Raw genomic sequence first — 19,736 nt, forward strand, 5'->3', positions numbered from 1 at the left:
CCAAAATGGCAGTATCTAGGTTACATTGTTATATTTGATCTTCTCAAGTCCAGTGTCCCCCAGTTATATAGTATTTAATCAATATTTCGTGATTAATGATCCTTATTCTTTCTTGTCTTTTGAAATGATTATACTTGTTTGTGAATCCCTTGATCCTTGTGTCCGATACTATGACATGCACGTCCCCTCATCGGATAGGGGATTCATCCTGAATCCTAATTTTGATTCTTTCCCCACAATTTGTAATCAAAATTTCTGTTAACCGCCTATTTTCGTAAAATTAAGTATCAGTTTTTGTTAGTAAATACAAACGTATTATGCTAGTGTTCATTTTTGCATAAATTAAAATATTTTACCTATATTTTGTGTTTTAGATCAATAAGTTATGCATTTGATTAAATTTGCTTATAGTTTGTGGTTTTTTTAACCAGATTGAATATATGTAACATCAAATCTAGAGAAAATCTATATTTCTATATGTCGTGTCCCCCGCACCCGAATTCCCATATTATTATATTTATTTATTAGATTTTTTTCCACGCACCCCAGCACTTCTGCACCCGTATCTTTGCTTGTCAGTTGCCGAAGAAATCTTTCATTGAACTAATGAGAAGATTTGCGGAGATCTCAAATATTTTGGAAATTTGAAATTTTGAAACCCAAAAATCTGGAAAATAGGCATTGTAAGGAAGTTCTGCAACTTTTATGTCACACGTCTTAGAGAAGTCCTACCCTTAAGATCAAGTTGCATCACATCTGAATCAGAACTTGATACAATTTATGAAATCCGCACATGATGGTCATTGGAATCATTTAAATGATTTACTACTTTGTTTGACAAGCTCAGCCTTGTGGTTTGTATTGGCTATTCTATCTATTCAAATAAGAATGTTGTGTTTTACAGTTGGTGATTAATGGAATTATCTTCTTTATTGCAGGAAGTATTATCTATATACAAGTCATTAACACCTGAGAAACTTACCATGAAAGATTCAAGTAAAGTTTGTGATGTACTTGTTTTGTTTGAGGTCATTTCCGCTCCTTTAATTTCCTTTTCTAGTGGTATTAACTTTGTAATGTATTTGCTTTATATGTTCGATTTCCTAATTTTCAAACTTTTTTCTTATCAAATTTATTTTTACTTATCAAATTTATTATCTATATATATCAAATTTATTTTTACTTATGCAGGAGCCATAGCTGGTCCTCTATGTACTTAAAAATTATGTATGCAACTCTAATATCAAAGTGTATTTTCTATTGAATGCAGTGCTTGGCCACTCACCCTCAAACGAAGATGCAGTTCCTTAATGGTATTTTTCTGAACTTTCTGAAAGCTATGTGACTTGTTTCTGCTAATGTATTCAGTATTTACATTAGTCTTCTTCAACATAGTTGGATGTATCCACAGTTATAGCTTCTTCTCACCAAATGATATAAGCTAATTTCATTCTATAACTTTTGCTGATTTCTTGATGTCTGATATTGCTACTTAAAGACCACACAAGATATTGTCGAACTTGACGTGTTTTGATATATAAATGCATTCACTTTTTATTTCAAGCTGGTATGATTTGTTTATGTGAACACCAAAGAAACAGGACACTGAGGTGAAATCAAGGATTCAGTTGAAGTTACAAGTTTGTTACATAAATTCTGGGATGAGGATTTTGCATAACTTATTCAAATATTGTTATTAACTGATTTTAATAGGATAATTAAGGAGCTAGATAAGGTTAATCGTAGACAGACTTGTATTAACTTACTTCTGTCCTTGCAGTTCAGATACATTGTTACTTGTACCCTTTCTTGGAGACTGAAGAAACGAGCAAGCCATTCCAGTACCTAAGGCTAATGAGCTTGGGGGTCATTGGTGGTCTTCTGAAGGAGGTACAATTCCACTCTAAATCAATACATGATACCTTCAATTTTTTATACTTTTAGCCATTTGAATTATTAAAACAGCTAAGCACCAGTAACCTTGCATGGAAGTATTTTCTCATTGCTAGTTGCTACCCGCCCTTTCAAGTTTCAGCTCTGAATTGAATGCAATGTTGAGATGAATTAGCTTAATCAGAACAATAGTTGAAGAAAATGTCCATTATTTCTTACCAGATTGCATATCAATTTGCTTTAATATGATCTGATATGCCTATAAGGTTCTACTCCAAATATCATCCGAATCTTCTCTACTATGCAGGTAGGCGACCCTTCGACAAAGGTTGCTGTTCACTGTTTGCTTGAATCAGGACTCTTCCCTTTGTGTCTAAAATCCATAGAATATGGAAACGAACTTTCACAATCAGTAAGTGTCCATTAAAATTTGAACTCAACATTCTTCGCTTCCAAGCATTTTTTACTGCAATATATCACCTTACATGTAATGTAAGACAGTACAGAGTATAAAATCTGGTTACTAAAAATTTCAAATTAATATCCCTTTCTAGTGTTTCTGCTAGGTGTTTATTGAAAAAGGGATTTTTAGTTAATACTCCATGTTTCGTATTAATACATATCAAGTGGACTTGATGAACATCTAATATTTTGGTGTTAGATGAACATTATTACCCAGCCATATATAAATCATAAGGTTTATATTGCATGGCATAGACTTGATCGTCCTAGTAAGAACCTGAGCAAATTATTCTGAAACAATTCCGGTACACCATCAAAATATAAATAGATCGACACCCATAGTTAATTGGCTCTTTAAACTCACTCTGAACACTTGTATATGGCTATACAGACTGCATCTTGGATAATGTCAAGAATAATGATGCAAGAGCAGGGACTTGTTGGAAACGTAGATGGGCCTAGAAACAAATATTAATACTTTGTATAAACATAAACACACACCTGTATAACACAACACTTATATTTATTTCACTCACAATAAAAATAACAACTTTTCTTTCACACAAAAGCTTCAGCCTTTTCTTTTCTCTCTCAAGAGCTACAGCTCTATTCTTTTCCTCTCTACAATATTTTACTTCTTTTCCACTCGGTGTATTTTTGAATACAAGAGAGCTGTTACTATTTATAGTCTTAATCTCATGCATTCATGTCATGCCTTACATCACCATTATTAACTTCCGTGTTTTCTTGCCAGCCTTGTATCTGTAGAATTCAAAGGATAGCCTACCTTTATTCCAGGAGCTCTTCTGGTTAGCCTACCTTATTTTCCGGATGATATAGCTGGTGTCTTGACTTCATGCAGGTGTCTTAGACACGTATTCTTCTTATCTGGCCACAGGGTTACTCACCAAGCACCGACTATCCAGAAGGTGTAAATACTAGATAACATGTTTGACTTCTTCATGTACGGCTGCTACTATCCATACTACAAACTAGTATAGTTTAATAACTATAATTATTTATTATACATATATTTTAAGAGAGTTTGAAATTCTAACACTCCCCCTCAAACTCGACTTTTCATTCCGAGCTTATTCTTCATTCTTTGAAATGTATCCGGCTTCAATGGCTTTGTAAAAATATCCGCTAAATTTTCTTCCGTCCTGCAGTGTACCAATTCCACAATTTTGTCGTTCACCTGTTCTCGAAGAAAATGATATTTAATATTGATGTGTTTGCTTCGACTGTGGGACACTGGATTTTTCGCGAGTGAGATAGCAGATTTATTATCCACATAGATTTTAACCGAATCATCTTTTACGAGATTTAACTCGCCCAATATGTAGCCTAGCCACATAGCTTGACATGCGCATGCTGCTGCTGCCATATACTCCGCCTCACATGTTGAGAGAGCAACTGTTTGTTGCTTCTTCGATGACCACGAAAATATTCCCGAACCAATATGAAAAACATAACCAGAAGTGCTTTTCCCGTCATCCAAGTCACCACCATAATCACTGTCTGAGTAGCCAACTAATTTTGAATCCTGAGAGTGTGTGTAAAAAAGACCATGATCAAGTGTACCTTTTATGTACCTCAAAATTCTTTTAGCTGCCATGATGTGATCTTGCTTTGGCTTCTCCATGTACCTACTAACCAGTCCCACTGCATACATTATATCTGGACGAGTGAAAGTTAGGTACCTCAGACTTCCAACCAAACTTTTGAACAATGTCGGATTTACCGACTCCCTTGTTGAATCAATTCTGAGCTTTATGCTAGCTTCAGCTGGTGTGCTCACCGGCTTGCATTCTTCCATTCTGAATTTCTTTAAAATCTCCTCGGCATATTTTTTCTGTGACATAAAAATTCCATCTTTGCTTTGCTTCACCTCGACTCCAAGAAAGTAAGACATTTGACCAATATCTGTCATCTCAAATTCGTTAGTCATAACTTTCTTAAAATCATCGAACATACCAGGGTTGTTTCCAGTGAAGATCATGTCATCTACGTATAAGCAAACGATCATAATATCTCCCCCTGAATTTGTTTTTGTGTAGAGAGCATGCTCGTATGGACTCTTCACAAAACCATTTTTCTGAAAGTATTCATCAACCCTTGTGTTCCATGCTCGTGGGGCTTGTTTCAATCCGTACAATGCTTTCTTCAGTCTGTAGACTTTATTTTCTTGGCTTTTTCGAACATATCCTGGAGGCTGCTCAATATAGACTTCTTCTTCGAGGTAACCATTCAAGAATGCTGACTTGACATCCATCTGAAAAATCTTCCACTGATTCTGAGCTGCAATTGCTGTAAGAAGTCTTATAGTATCAACTCTTGCAACTGGAGCGAACACCTCATCATAGTCAATGCCATATCTCTGTTTGTAGCCTTTAGCCACCAATCTTGCCTTGTACTTTTCAACTTCACCATCTTGATTGGTCTTTGTCTTGTAGACCCATTTGACACCAATGGCTTTGTGTCCTTCTGGAAGATCTGTGAGCTCCCAGGTATCATTCTTCTTGATTGCACCAATTTCGTCATCCATGGCTTTGTTCCATTTGCTTTCTTCAGAAGCTTCCTCAAATGTAACTGGATCACATTCAGTCATTAAACAAAATAAAGAATAATCAAATGTTGTTTGTACCGGACTTGTTGCTTCATAGATATTATCCAGACTCCGCATCTTCCTTGGTGCTCCCCCTGAACTGTTGCTTCCTCCTGTTGATGGTGTTGATGCGGGAGTTTGTTGATTTGGACTTTGTGGAGGTGTTGGATCATCATTTCCGTCATCTTCAATATTGGGGTCATCATCGTCATCATCATCATTATTAAAGAACAAACCTCTAACTTTTCTTTCTTCATCACTCCATCTCCAGTAATCTGATTCATCAAATTCAACATCTCGAGAAATGATTAAATTCTTCGTTAGTGGATTATACAGTCTGTATGCCTTGCTTCTTTTGTCATATCCGGTAAAGATGCATTTCTCGCCTTTATCATCCAGTTTCTTCCTTTTCTGATCTGGAACATGTGCATATGCAATGCACCCAAAGATTTTTAGATGTCCAACTGATGGTTTGCTACCACTCCATGCTTCATTTGGAGTTTTGTTTCTAACACTTTTTGTTGGACAACGATTCAACAGATAAACAGCACATAACACGGCTTCAGCCCAAAAAGTTCTTGGCATATGCTTTGCTTTCACCATGCTCCTTGCCATGTCAAGAATAGTGCGATTTTTTCTTTCTGCAACGCCATTTTGTTGAGGAGTATACGCCGTTGTCAACTGATGATTGATGCCATGTGCTCTACAGAAACTTCTGAATAAGTTTGAAGTATACTCGCCTCCTCTGTCTGATCTGAGTGTCTTCAAATAATGTCCACTTTGTTTTTCAGCCAGTGCTTTGAACTCCTTGAATTTATCAAGAGCCTCTGCTTTTTCTTTAATGATATATACCCAACTTTTCCTGCTAAAATCATCAATAAATGTTAGGTAATATCTGTTACCTCCGAGTGATGGGATATCAAACGGACCAGCAATATCAGTGTGGACAATCTCCAATGGCCTTCTGGCTCTCCATGATTTTCCAACAGGAAAACTTTGTCTGTGTTGCTTTCCTTTGATACATGCTTCACACAAATTTTCTGGTTCATTAATTTCTGGCAAGCCATCCACCATCTTTGTCTTTGACAATAATTTTAAGCTAGAAAATCCAAGATGACCATATCTTAAATGCCATAACCATGAGTCATTTTTAATGACCGACTTCAAGCACTTCTGCATTTTCGTTTGTATATCAAGTGTAAACAAACGATTCTTTGACATCTCCACATCTGCAATTAATTCTTGATCCCGATTCCTGATGACGAGAGAATTATCCTGCATCTGTATATAATGTCCTTTCTCCACAAGTTGGCCAAGACTGATGATGTTACTTTTCAAAGCAGGTATATGGTAAACATCATTAATAAACTTTTTCTCACCATTCTTCAATACAATCGTAATTGTACCTTTACCTTTGACTGGAATCTTCGATGAATCACCAAACGTAACTTCTCCGCTGATGGTCTCGTCTATCTCCGTAAATAAATCCTTGTGGCCCGTCATGTGGTTGCTCGCACCAGAGTCAAGATACCAAACATTTTTCTTGCTCTCCTCGTCGCCTTTATAAGTGAGGAACATAGCAGTGCCAATATCTTTGTCTTCTTTTGCTGCTGCAAAATGACTTCTTTCTTCCACTTTCGGTGATCTACATTCATAACTGAAATGGCCAAATTTATTACAGTTATAACACTGAAATTGAGATTTATCACCTCGTTGTTGAAATCCACCTCTTCCTCGGCCTCTAAAATTTTGAACACGACCAGATGATTGATAACTTCCCGAATTCTGGCCTCTATTGAAGGACTGCCTTCCTCGTCCTCGTCCACCTCGGTAGCCACCTCTAAAACCACCTCTGCCACGTGCAGAACTGCTACTGCCAGAACTGTCACTGATGGACACCTTACTTTGCAACGCCTTCTCCAAATGGCTTGCACCATCATACTGGTTCATTCGTTGCTCGTGGGCTTGAAGAGAACCTACGAGCTCATCAATGGAAATTGTGGATAGATCTTTTGACTCCTCAATTGATGTAACAACGTAATCAAATTTTCTTGTCAATGAACGGAGCAACTTTTCCATGACCCGGATATCATTAAGACTTTCACCGTTTCTTTTCATCTCGTTTGTCACCGTTTTCAAACGCGTAACAAATTCACCAATATTTTCGGAGCTTTTCATTTTTAAATTTTCGAACTCGCCACGTAGAACTTGGAGCCGCACCTTTTTAACTTTTTCGACACCCTGGAATGATTTCTGCAGAATCTCCCACGCATCTTTTGCTGTTTTTGCTTCAGAAATTTTTTCAAAGGTAGATTCATCAACACCTTGAAAAATTGTGAATAACGCCTTTTTATCTTTTTTACGGGACTCCTTTAACGTCATCTTCTCGGCATTTGGAAGAGCTGCTTCAGCGGCTGCATCCACGGGCTCGCTATACCCATTTTCCACAGTATCCCAGTTATCGTAAGAACTGAGTAACACCTTCATTTGTATACTCCAGTTCCCATAATTTGTTGCCGTCAATTTTGGAATTTGCGGTTGCATCATATTCGCCATTTTTCCTGAACAGAACCTTGGCTCTGATACCACTTGTTGGAAACGTAGATGGGCCTAGAAACAAATATTAATACTTTGTATAAACATAAACACACACCTGTATAACACAACACTTATATTTATTTCACTCACAATAAAAATAACAACTTTTCTTTCACACAAAAGCTTCAGCCTTTTCTTTTCTCTCTCAAGAGCTACAGCTCTATTCTTTTCCTCTCTACAATATTTTACTTCTTTTCCACTCGGTGTATTTTTGAATACAAGAGAGCTGTTACTATTTATAGTCTTAATCTCATGCATTCATGTCATGCCTTACATCACCATTATTAACTTCCGTGTTTTCTTGCCAGCCTTGTATCTGTAGAATTCAAAGGATAGCCTACCTTTATTCCAGGAGCTCTTCTGGTTAGCCTACCTTATTTTCCGGATGATATAGCTGGTGTCTTGACTTCATGCAGGTGTCTTAGACACGTATTCTTCTTATCTGGCCACAGGGTTACTCACCAAGCACCGACTATCCAGAAGGTGTAAATACTAGATAACATGTTTGACTTCTTCATGTACGGCTGCTACTATCCATACTACAAACTAGTATAGTTTAATAACTATAATTATTTATTATACATATATTTTAAGAGAGTTTGAAATTCTAACAGGACTACAGTATTGCTGTGAGCCTGCAAACCGGTTGTGTGCAATCATGAAGGTTTTTAATGACGTAATTGAAAAGATGCAGGATGAACCGTCTACTACAGTTTTGAAGAATATTATTCAATGTTATGTCATACTGTCCGATGATCCAAGGTTAGCCAGCAACCTTTGTAAGAATATCTTCCAAGCTGTTGTGTGTTTCTATTCTTATATCGTTCCTATAGTTATTGTATTATTGATTTAGAACTTGTGTAAAAAATGTCTCTGACCAAGCACCGGATAGCTTGAGAGTGGTTTTATGTCCCTTGGGGCGGTCTGGTTGTTGTACTTAACAAACATAATTTGATGTGATTCGAATGCAGCAGGGGTTGTCTCCTCTTGAGAAGCTTCATTCCGCCAATACTGACGACTGCCCCATATATTGAAGCCCTTCGTGTAAGTCCATCCAGATGATCTCTTATATACATGTAAAAATGTGGACTCTATTGTGGCACAAAACAGCAAATTTCACTACCAAAATCCAAGTTTATAAAAAAAAGTATCTATATTACGCATAAATACTGGAGGCACACAGTATTTGCAATTTTGTATGCCTCAGCAACTTCTATGGGCATCTCTAGTTGCACAACAAAACCGACATCAATACTTCTAGATACACGACTCCTCGTTTTGAATATTACATAATTTTTTACATGAGTTTTTGTCGCGAGGACAGAGTCACAAGTACACACACTAATGTATCTTAAATGTTCTTATCTAATATCTAATTTTCTATACATTTATGCAGGCACGCCCTATAACCTTAAAAAATTTACAAGATTTGTTTCAAAAGCTATCGATGGGATGCGGGCCAAATGCAGAAGCCGTTGGTGATGTTGCAGGTTCCTCACATCTTGATCGCTAGCTGATATTTGCTAGCTCTTTCCTTTCGTTATACAAGGGAAATTAAGAATTCTCTTATAGATCTCAGAAACCTTTTAATTTTAGCTATGATGTTAACAATATTTTTTGTAGAACAATTATATCTCCAAGTTGCAAAATAATACATGATAAACAATCATAAAATGCCCTATCCAGATTCATGTGGTTAGCTGATGATATTTTGGTGTTTAGTTTTCTCCTTTTACGCATTTTTTTATTTTCTTTACTCATCTTCTTGAATTACAGGCATGAACTCATTGAATGTCACTATTGATCAACGCTCTCTGTGAACTCTGATGATTGAGATCTTGAAAAAATATTGTTATGTTCAAAGATTAAAAAGATTAGATATAGTACATAAAATATTATTACCATTAATAAATTTCTTTATGATTTATAAACAATATGTTGAGATTTTCTAAACTAAAACCATCTATTGAGGACTTGAGATGTCAAGAAACAAAAATTCGTTTATTTGCATCAAACTTTCGGTCTCAAGCATGTAAAATAGCAGTTACATTTGAGACATCAAGACGTGTGCATCTTTCCCTACCTATCTCTGTCTTCTATTTTTCCAGTTTGCGCAAATACACTAGAATCTTCATTCACATATTGCTGTGTGCGCATCATCAACCTTATAAAAACAAAATTGGCGGCTAACGAGTAGATGGGAAGAAAAATCTCTAGTTTAAATTGTGCAATTTGTTGATATGAACTTCAAGTTTCTACAACTGGAAGCTAAAAAGAAAGACATTGAGCTGTTGATTGTTTATTATGCAGCAGGCTCTGCATAAAATTTTAACTCTGATCATACATACCCGTACAATTGTCTATATGCTCGAAGAAACTATCTGTGTGCTTGGTACTAGACTGAAAACATTGAAAATTGAAGTTAAAATGGCATATATAACAACCAAAAAAATTGCATATTAAACTGTTATAATGCTAAAAATTGCTGCATAAAGTTATTTAATGTATGACATATGTATAATATATTTTACATTATGTTAACATACAGTACATAGGGCAAGAAGTTTTTGCAGAGCTGGTAGACAACTGTCTAGCCAACAGTTTAAAAATAACGTAGTTTAGGCATCGGAGTTATCACAAAGTACAAACTATTCTCCCTCCCTCCCTCCCTCTCCATGTCTGTGTGTGTCTGTGTGTTTAAATATATAACACTACATTTTGTTTATTTTGGCCGGGACAGGTTAAAGCTATCTTCCCTTTGACATTGTAGGCAAAAGCAAAATGCCACTATTTCTGTCATGAATGAAAATGAGAAGCTCTCAACTGTCTTAGAATATAGCTTGCTTGTCTTATGAAATAAAGTCCTAAACGTGAATTCTCTTTGAAAATAACTCAACATTCCCTGAACCGAAACGGCTATTGTATAACTGCTAGACACCACACAGTTCATACACTATTGTTCTATTTGGTTGAAGGGAATACCAACAATATATTTGTTAACAAACTTCAATACAAAAGAAAGGTTGTAACTTGTAATTGTAAGAGGGAAGAATATAGAAAAAAGAAGAGGATGTGCAAATTGTTCATAATGTAACTAGGTAAATATACCCGCCCAGTTCACAGAAACTATTTAAAAATAAAAATAAAAATAAAAAATATTATTTACAGCAATTTTGTTGAAAATTAAGATTCCTAAAACTAAAAGAGTCGCTAAAAATAATGTTATAAAAATATAACATATAATTGGAGAGTTGATGTGTGTACCTAAAATTTTAAGGAGTTATACACATTGGAAGTGGTACAATGGTACTTTATATTTTAATTTTTTACTTTTTTTTGTCAGATGTTCCAATCTGACATCTTTTTTCCAACTAACATTTCTTTATCCTTTCAAAAAAAATACTACTTATAATAAGATTATGCATACATCATTTTCATATATATGTTTACTCTTTCATTGCTCTAAATATAATTTATCAAGCACGTATAATTTAACCTATCTAAATAAATGTTGAATAAATTTAGTACTTAAATTACAATAGACATTTTGCATCATCCAGGTGTAATAAGAGAAGCTAGAACTCCATATATAATCCATATGTGCACATTTTTAGAATTAATTTTGTTTTGCAAATAGCAGATACCAACATGATTGTAGACAAAGAAAAAATTGATCATACTTTAATATTAAAATAATAAAAAATGACTGGATCTGAGCATGTGTTTTGCTAAAAAAAATTATTTAATATATAAAAATCTTATATTGAAATTGAGATGACTAATATTACTTCCCAGTTTTTTTTAGCATAAAACAATTAATTTGAAAATTAGTCAGTCATCCATGTAAGTCATCCATGTAAGTCATCCATGTAATTCAATTATCTAGAATATATTAGAACAACCATGTACGTCAATAACTTGTGAAATTAAAATGTAGTTATAGATAGGGACTTACATCTCCTCTTTAATGCCCAGGCTACAATTTTATATATACTATCACATTAAATCTTGAAAGAAACTCATAAACATCATAAAAATATACACCGCATTTCTTTGTCAAAATTATCGTCGTCAATGTACACAACCATATCAATCAGCAACTCAAAAACCAATGCACTTAAGGGATAGATGGATTATTAGATGGATTATTATGAGTACCTACCCGAAAGCAGCATTTCAGACCTAAAAGCTCATACTTTCTGACTTCATCATTTTTTTTAGAAAAGAACTCTACCAACTTGCGATCTCGTTATTTTCCAAAATTCTGGTGTCTCATTATCCTTGAGATGCTCGAATGGATAGCAAACCTGTTTAAATTTCTCTAACCCAAAATGAAAGTCCTGCAATAAATCATAAATAATTAGAATATAGGCGTATTTGTAAGGGGTTAGGGAACATAAGACATTGCCTTCTTTGTTGCAACATGTACATAATTTGGGATGTTATGCAGATCCGCTAGAAGAGAAGTGGGTAACACAACTCATTTATTCTCACTGTTATCCAAATTGAAAATCGAACCTTGTTTCATAGTGGGAGCTTTTGCAAAGCAACAAATTAATGTCAAAGTAAAAGATAATTAATTATGTAAATTTTTAATTTTTTAAAGATTTGGTCATAGGGAAATGGTTGCTAACTTGTAAAAACCTATGATTACAGTGTGAATTTAACCCTACACTTTTGTTACAATTTAATCTCATAAAGTAAACCGGATTAGCAAAAAAGGCTTTATAAATAAGAGAAAGTCACATACAATGTACACAAGTTCAAACTCTCCATTAGCAGGTAGGAAAACAAATTCATTAGCATTTTATAGCATTCAAGAATGAAAGTATTGGCCAATTCAAGTACATTCAAACAAAAGTTATACTCATTATGTTAAAAGGTTATTACTCGTATTTCTACCGTACATAAAAGATTTTCACATTATTCTATAACTTATATGTACATACCTAAATTTTAGTCATTAGAGTAATCACTACGCCATAAGTGCACATAGGCAACCCCTACTATACAGTTGCATAAGGCCCAAATGGTGTTGCATAAGGTAATAGGCAACACCAGAGGGGGTTTGCCAATGTGGAAGTGGTCGTAGACACCTAATGCAATATTTTGTGCAAAACTTGAAAGTAATGCATCAGGTGGATTTTGCAACAGTAAATCACCTATTGGCAACAACAGAAAGTGTTGCATTAGACCTGACAGGATAGTACACTTGGTCCTACGTGGCAACTGACACATCAGATGCCATGTCAGCAACAGGGGGTCCCCAGAGTCACATCAGCATGCCACGTCAGCACGCCACGTCAGCTGGGTCTCATCCTGCTACGTCAGCATGTGGGGGCCCGCAATGTCACGTCAGCAGTGGGGCCCTTTTTCCACATCATATGTGGGGGCCCATATTATTTATGCAAAACCATTTTGATGCATATGCAACACTATTTTCATTCAATTGCAACAGTATATACCACATTATGCAACACCATTTTTAAATTGCAACAGTATTATAATCAAATGTAATACAGTGAAAAGCAATATGCAACATCATACTATGGAATATGCAACACTAGAAAACATAAAAATTTGGCCATAATTTGTCTGTTTTTACATGATACCTGCCATAAGTGGCATCCAACAAAAACAACCATATCAGGAATTCAACAAGTTTTAAACATACAAAAAATACTAAAATACATACACCCAATTCTAAATTTAAAACACCAAAAGTACATCAAATCTTTCTTCAAATGAACAAAGATACCAAAGAACTAAGTCACTAAGAAGTTGCGCCTTGAGTGCCTTGAATGACTGTAGTACCGTTTTCCTCTTGATCACTGGAAACCGTGGTACATCTTCGAATAAAAACCTTTTAAAAATAGATCATAAGGCGATGTTGATGCAAGGAAGCTAAATGGAGCTTTAGCCTAGAAAATAAAAATGAATAGAATAAGAATAACAAGATTTGGGCCTTAAACTTAAGTAATGAAAGCAGTTGGACTTAACAGGTCAATCACTCAATATTATGGTATTGATTTGGGCCTTAAACTTTCCATTATTAATTTACTACTTATTTAACACAACGCAATTAAACCCAACCAATAAAGTCAATAATTTCATTTTTATAATTTATTACGAGCTATGGGCTGTAAATACATGCATCAAAAAATGTACTTCTGCCTAGGAACAGATTGAGCATTTGCCCCAAAAAGACGCAAAACAGATAGTGTACAAAGTGTAAAAGATTTATGATTTATCTGCCAAGAGAGACTAAAACAAAGAGCTAAATACAACCATAAAAGCAACTGGACTCAAAAGGTAATTTTTTTTGGAGTCAATATAGGCCCCGACATTTCCTTTAACGAAATTACTTGAAACAACTTGCAACTAGACCAAAAAAAATTCATTCTAAATTTATATTTAACAAATCGATAATGTGCTATATAGTCTACATAGACATGCATAAAAAATGTACTTCCAGCCAAGGTTACAGAGAAGCATGTCCCCAAAAAGACGAGAAGCAGATGAAGTAAACTTACAATCCAAGGTTGCTTTGAGGATCTGTAGGGCATCCTCTCCTTGATTACTTTTTCCAATCTCAGTGGTGCGAGGGGAACTAAATCAGCAATTTCCTTTAAAGCAGCATGCACACGACAAAGAATTTGCTCTTTTTTTACAAGACCACGTGGCTACTGTAATAGCCTAAGGAAAGATAAAGGCGGCACAAAATTTCTTACAAGCATATCCAAGCATAGATGGAGGTATTTTCCGCTCACTGTAGCCTACAATGTAGTAAAAGCAAAACTAATCCTTGATAAGAACAAGCATTGATAATCATTATTGTATAGTGAGTAGCATTACATATCAAAGAAACAACCAACTCAACCAATACATCCATCACATTTGGACCATAGTTCCACAAGCTCATGCCACTTATCTGAAGGTAACAAACTTTCTTTAACAACCAAAAAACTAAAATCCGAAAAAAATAATGGAAAAAGAAATGAGCAAAAATATTAATGCACTATTACTTACAGAAGAAAGAAGCATTTTGTGGTGATCAGAATCTATGTAAGAAACTGCTCCAGACAGGGCTTTCAAACTTGTCTTTTAAATTATAAAACAACATTAGGTAAGCCCTTAAAGAAGTAATAAGAGGACATAAAGTTTACACATTTTAGTGCATATACTTTACAAAAACACTCAACCTACCACAAGCATGGCCACTTCATCTGGTGCTAGGCGTTCAGTATGGTACGGATTCCCGATCAACTCGTGATAACTGTCAGGTTGACCCTGAAAACTTATAAATCACTATTAATCAACCATAAGATTGATCTTCAAACTGAGAATCAATGTAAAATGATTAGAATTTATAACATATAAAAATCCATTATCTACTTAAATGTTTGAAACTGCAAACAAGCCTGTATGATGATTTTCTCTCCATAGTTCTGCTTAACAGTAGACATAAACTCCGCCAGAAGCTCGGCAAATTCCTTGATGTTGGTGAATGCATACAAAATTAGTTTTTAGTTGTAGACCGCAAGTAATTATATCTATGAATTACAGAAAGGAAGATAAAAAGTACCTGCCCAGTTGCCATCTTTTGTTTGAGCCCAATAATGAACTCATCATCCAGCAACTTTTGGTTATTTGTGCCGACGTCGATGGTAATAGGTAAGCACTGCAAATACAACACAAATATACAGTTTAGAATAAGAATTAACAATAATGTCATAGTATAGATAGGAAGCTTCATGTAACCCAGGTTGCCTTATTATCTAATTGAATAGAACCATGAAAAGTGGTTAAGGGACAGCACAGGATATACTCTACGTTCCCATGTCGCTAGCAGTAACATCCATAACATACCACCACAGTCTGGTAGCCACAATCAAATAAAAGACCCTAGAACTTATATTTCAGTGTTTCTAAATAATGATTACTGGGATTGATTTTGGTGACCCCATTGCTCATGACCGACTTCGCTTCTATTATATACTCAGTGTTGCACATTTATGCTCCTTCTGTGTTAATTACTTTGTATACTTTTTGCTAAATACTTCATCCTATTATGTTTTCTTGCTTGCTTCTAAAAATCTGAGGTGCTTAACTCTTCGTTGCTTATTATGCTACATACTAAGCAATAAGTCTGAGTGACTATGTACTGCTAACTATATTTTATTTGGTAAAAAATTAAGTCCTCATTTATAAGAATATCAAGATCCAATTCAACAGAATGAATAATTATTCTATGTTTAATTTGTCAGCATAACTCAAGCAAGGGCAAAGCTTATGCACATTTACTTTATAAAGCAATTGAAGAAATAGTTCTAATATCCACTTAAGGACACACACAATTAACTATTTTTCTTAGTGCAAGACCCTCCTATTGTATTCAGTTTTTCATAATGATTGTTATTGGATGAAGAAAAAACTACTTAAAGAATATATTATCTCAGCTCAAAAACTAGTTAAAGAATTTATGAATAACTGGTGTCACTAAAATTTCTGAAGTGTTCGGGTAATACATGCACTAGAAGGAAGAACATGTTACCTTGATCCGTTCATATTCTCTGAACTGCACAGGTTTTAGCTTCCTCTGTTACTCTTACAGTTTCTTTCAACTCATCTATTTTGCGAATTCTAGACCTGTCACCACAAAAATTCTTTGATGAAGCAGCTTCAAGATTTTCAATCCTTACATTCAAGGAGGCCAGTTCGGATAAAAGAGTTTGCACCAGTCAACAAAGCATTCGCGCGGTCAGAAAATGCATTGTTAATTGCCAACATCACCCCAAGATAGTCATGACGCTTATCCTGCAGTATAAGAATAGAGCATCTGTAAATATCTAGCACTTCGAGTGGAACAAGATGCTTGAAAAGATAAAGGATCATGATTAAAGTTAGCAATTCAAGTCTGGGAAAGTACAACAATCCAGTAACTTACCAGATGCTTGACAGTTTGTGCATTCAACTCCCGATAGAGTCTGTTAGCTTTGACAGCAGCAGTAGCTGAAAGAGATATGTCCTAAGTCCAATCATGTATGAGGATTTAGGAATAACTTTTATGTAATATGTTTTGATTTCATTGATATTAATAAAAGGCTTGTTTTGTTTTTATTGCGGGCTCTATCTATTTAAATGTTTAAATAAGATATACCACAGTTTAGAGTAAAGCTTTTTATGGATTGTGATGAGATCATAATGATGAGACCTAAAAGATGATAACTCTAAACTTAAATAGTTCCTGGTCGTAGAATTACTAACTGGTAATTAATAATCGGCAAAGATGTGGTACATACTATGCTTGCTTCATTATGAAGGATGTCTGTTCTCATAGACATTTGTTGGTGACACTATAGCTAGTATGTAGGTGCTTATTATAGAATAAGTTCACTGAACATGACTCACACGGCTGAACAACTAATGGAGTTCACTCACGTGTCAGCAGTTGTTCACATAGTGATAGTTGTACAAGTATCCTTAGACTTGAGATCATCATAGTCATCTTGTGTACACTGAACTATGCTTTGGTTTAGTTCTTAGTCTCAAGGGACAATTATAAGGGCTCTACTGGGTATAGGAATTTGTACACGAAGATAGGGTATGATCAATAAAGGATCTACCCCTTCCAGTGTAGGAAGAGAATGTTCACTGCTGATCCACTTATGTTAATCCAGGAATCTCTGGCCAGAGTGAATGAAATTAGAAAGGAGTTTCTAATTACATTAAATAGAACTAAGCATAGTGAATGGGAAAGCAAGTGATTAAATAAGATAGGCTTGACACAAGTTTTATGCCTTGTATTTAATCGTGATATTGCAGGGTAGAAGGAATTAATTGTACGGTAACTACTCACTGAATAGGTTCTTGGTATTCTAAGCAGTGAATTCGTATTATCCGGATAGTCGCGATATGCTGAGAACTATCCCTCACGATGTAGAATAAATATGATTAATTTATTAATCATATTTAATGAATTAGAGAATCTATATAAATAATGATAAAATAATTTTATTATTATTTATTTCTACTACCTGCTTAATATTGAACCTATAGGGTCACACCATAAAAGATAATGATTTAATGGTGGAGGAATTAATTAATAATGGCTGATAATTATTTATTTATGAAATAAATAATTAATTGGAAAATTTAATAATTGATTAAATGAGATTTAATTGATTATAAATTAATTAAGAAAAGATTCTTAATATTATTAATTAAGAATTTAATTTTTGGAAATTAAATCAAGTGAGAGAATTATTTCTAAAGAATTTAGAAAAAGGATTAATAATTAAAAGGTGTTTTAATTATTAGTGAGAATAATAAAGGGTTAATAATAATAATATTTTATGGAAAAAATTTCAGCTGAAAATTTTGCCTATAAATATACTATTATAAACCCTATTTTTGCCTTAACCAAAAAGATTGACAAAACCCTAATTCTCTCCATCTCCTCCTCCTTCATTACATCGTTTTCTTGGTGGATACCGGTGGAGTGCTTCACACTTGAGGAGCATCTGCTAAGGATCTCCGTTCATCGTTCTTGGATCGCTATTAAAGACCTCCATCTTTCCATTAACGTAAAGCTTCTTAAGGTAAACATACTGAACTACGAATTAAATATTATTTTTTCGCATGGCTCCTGCGGAGGGTTTCGGTTCTTTTAAGAGTAAATTTACGTTTTCGCTGCGTTTATGTGCTAAAAACCCTTCAGTAGCCACATTTTTCATGTCTGCAGATCTCACCCTTTGAGAGTTGAACATTGCCTCATCCGCCTCAAACTTCGTTAGCTTGACAAAAGCCAACCCCAGTTGCCCCATCGTCTCCCCAATTTCTTGCTGAGCTTTAATTTCATGTCAATAGCATACATCCCATTTCATTATACATATTATTAGTACCTAAATCAACTACATGACAGTAATAAATATTACAAATTTACATATAACACCGAGGCAAATATCGATATTTCCTTTATTGTATGGAGCTAGGAAATTGATTAACATACATTTAAGCTCAATCAAGTCTGAGATGTCGCAACTCAAAATGGTCTCGCTAGATCAGCATTATCAGACAAATATTAATACATATTTGAATCGAGAAACATTACTAATTATATAAACCGACAAACATAGCACTCAAAATTTATAATTTACATCAAAAGAGTTCAATAGACCTGCTGAGAAGCATTACCAATCTGATTCTCGAAATCCTGCAACTTACCCTTCCTCTCCAAAAATTCCTTATCTTCCTCCACAACCGGTGGCTTACCGCACCCCAATCATTCGTAACCGACTGCTTCAACTCCTTAAAAATCCTCAACAAATCCCTCCCTCCTTTCGCAGGCAACGCAACCTCATTCACATCCAATGCACTCCCTTGCAAACTCTCCCTCCCAAACAACTGCCAATGCAACTTCACCGCCCCATCCAACATTCTCGACGGCACGTCCGTGGTCCTCACCAACGGTAACTTCCCATTCGACACGTCTTGCTCCTTCTGAGGATCCGAAACCGTGATTCGCATAAACTTCGCTCTGGAATGTGAAGTCGAAGTTGCGAACAAATCATGACCGTTGACTCCACTTCCTCCGTTGCTATCTTCTCCATCGAACGATCGAAATATTACTTCAACATACGAAGGCGGTTCAAGAAACGTGTTGTACGGATTAGGTTCTTGATTTCTCGATTGTTTCTACACATCTCGGATCGAGATGTGTAGGAGAATATAATAAGAAGGTGAGCGGAGGAGAGGATGGTGGAGGTGAGAAGGGGTCTGAAGATCTGAGTGAAGAGAGGGGTTGAAAGACGAGGCGGCCACTGCTAATGATTTATGTTTGTTAGGGTTTTATATAAAAATGATAAATTTTTAGGGCTTGTCTGTTAACGGGCTGGGCCTTGACTTAATTAAGTCTTTACAATCATAATTTCTTAATTATTTTGATAAATATCTTGTTGCTTTTCTGTAAATTATTTTAATATTATTTTAATTTTCGAGTATCAGCTCAGATTTAGAGAGAAAGAGTGAATTTTTGTTAAGGGGGAAATAACCACCCAATTTTTTGGCCTGGGAAAGTGTGCAGATCTGTGTCTCAACATCATTTAATTATTTTTTTAGTTTTTTATTAAATATTTACAATTTTAAATTTTATAAGAAAATTGTATAACTAATG

General features: G+C 35.0%; 1 pseudogene; it reads right to left on the reverse strand.

Moving 5' to 3' along the window:
- Window positions 1-13,716: 13,716 nt before the first annotated feature.
- Window positions 13,717-19,090, reverse strand: LOC141703706 (sorting nexin 2A-like; annotated as a pseudogene).
- Window positions 19,091-19,736: the final 646 nt, after the last annotated feature.

Source organism: Apium graveolens, unplaced genomic scaffold (genome assembly GCF_009905375.1).
Source record: "Apium graveolens cultivar Ventura unplaced genomic scaffold, ASM990537v1 ctg7002, whole genome shotgun sequence".
Classification (NCBI taxonomy): Eukaryota; Viridiplantae; Streptophyta; class Magnoliopsida; order Apiales; family Apiaceae; genus Apium; species Apium graveolens.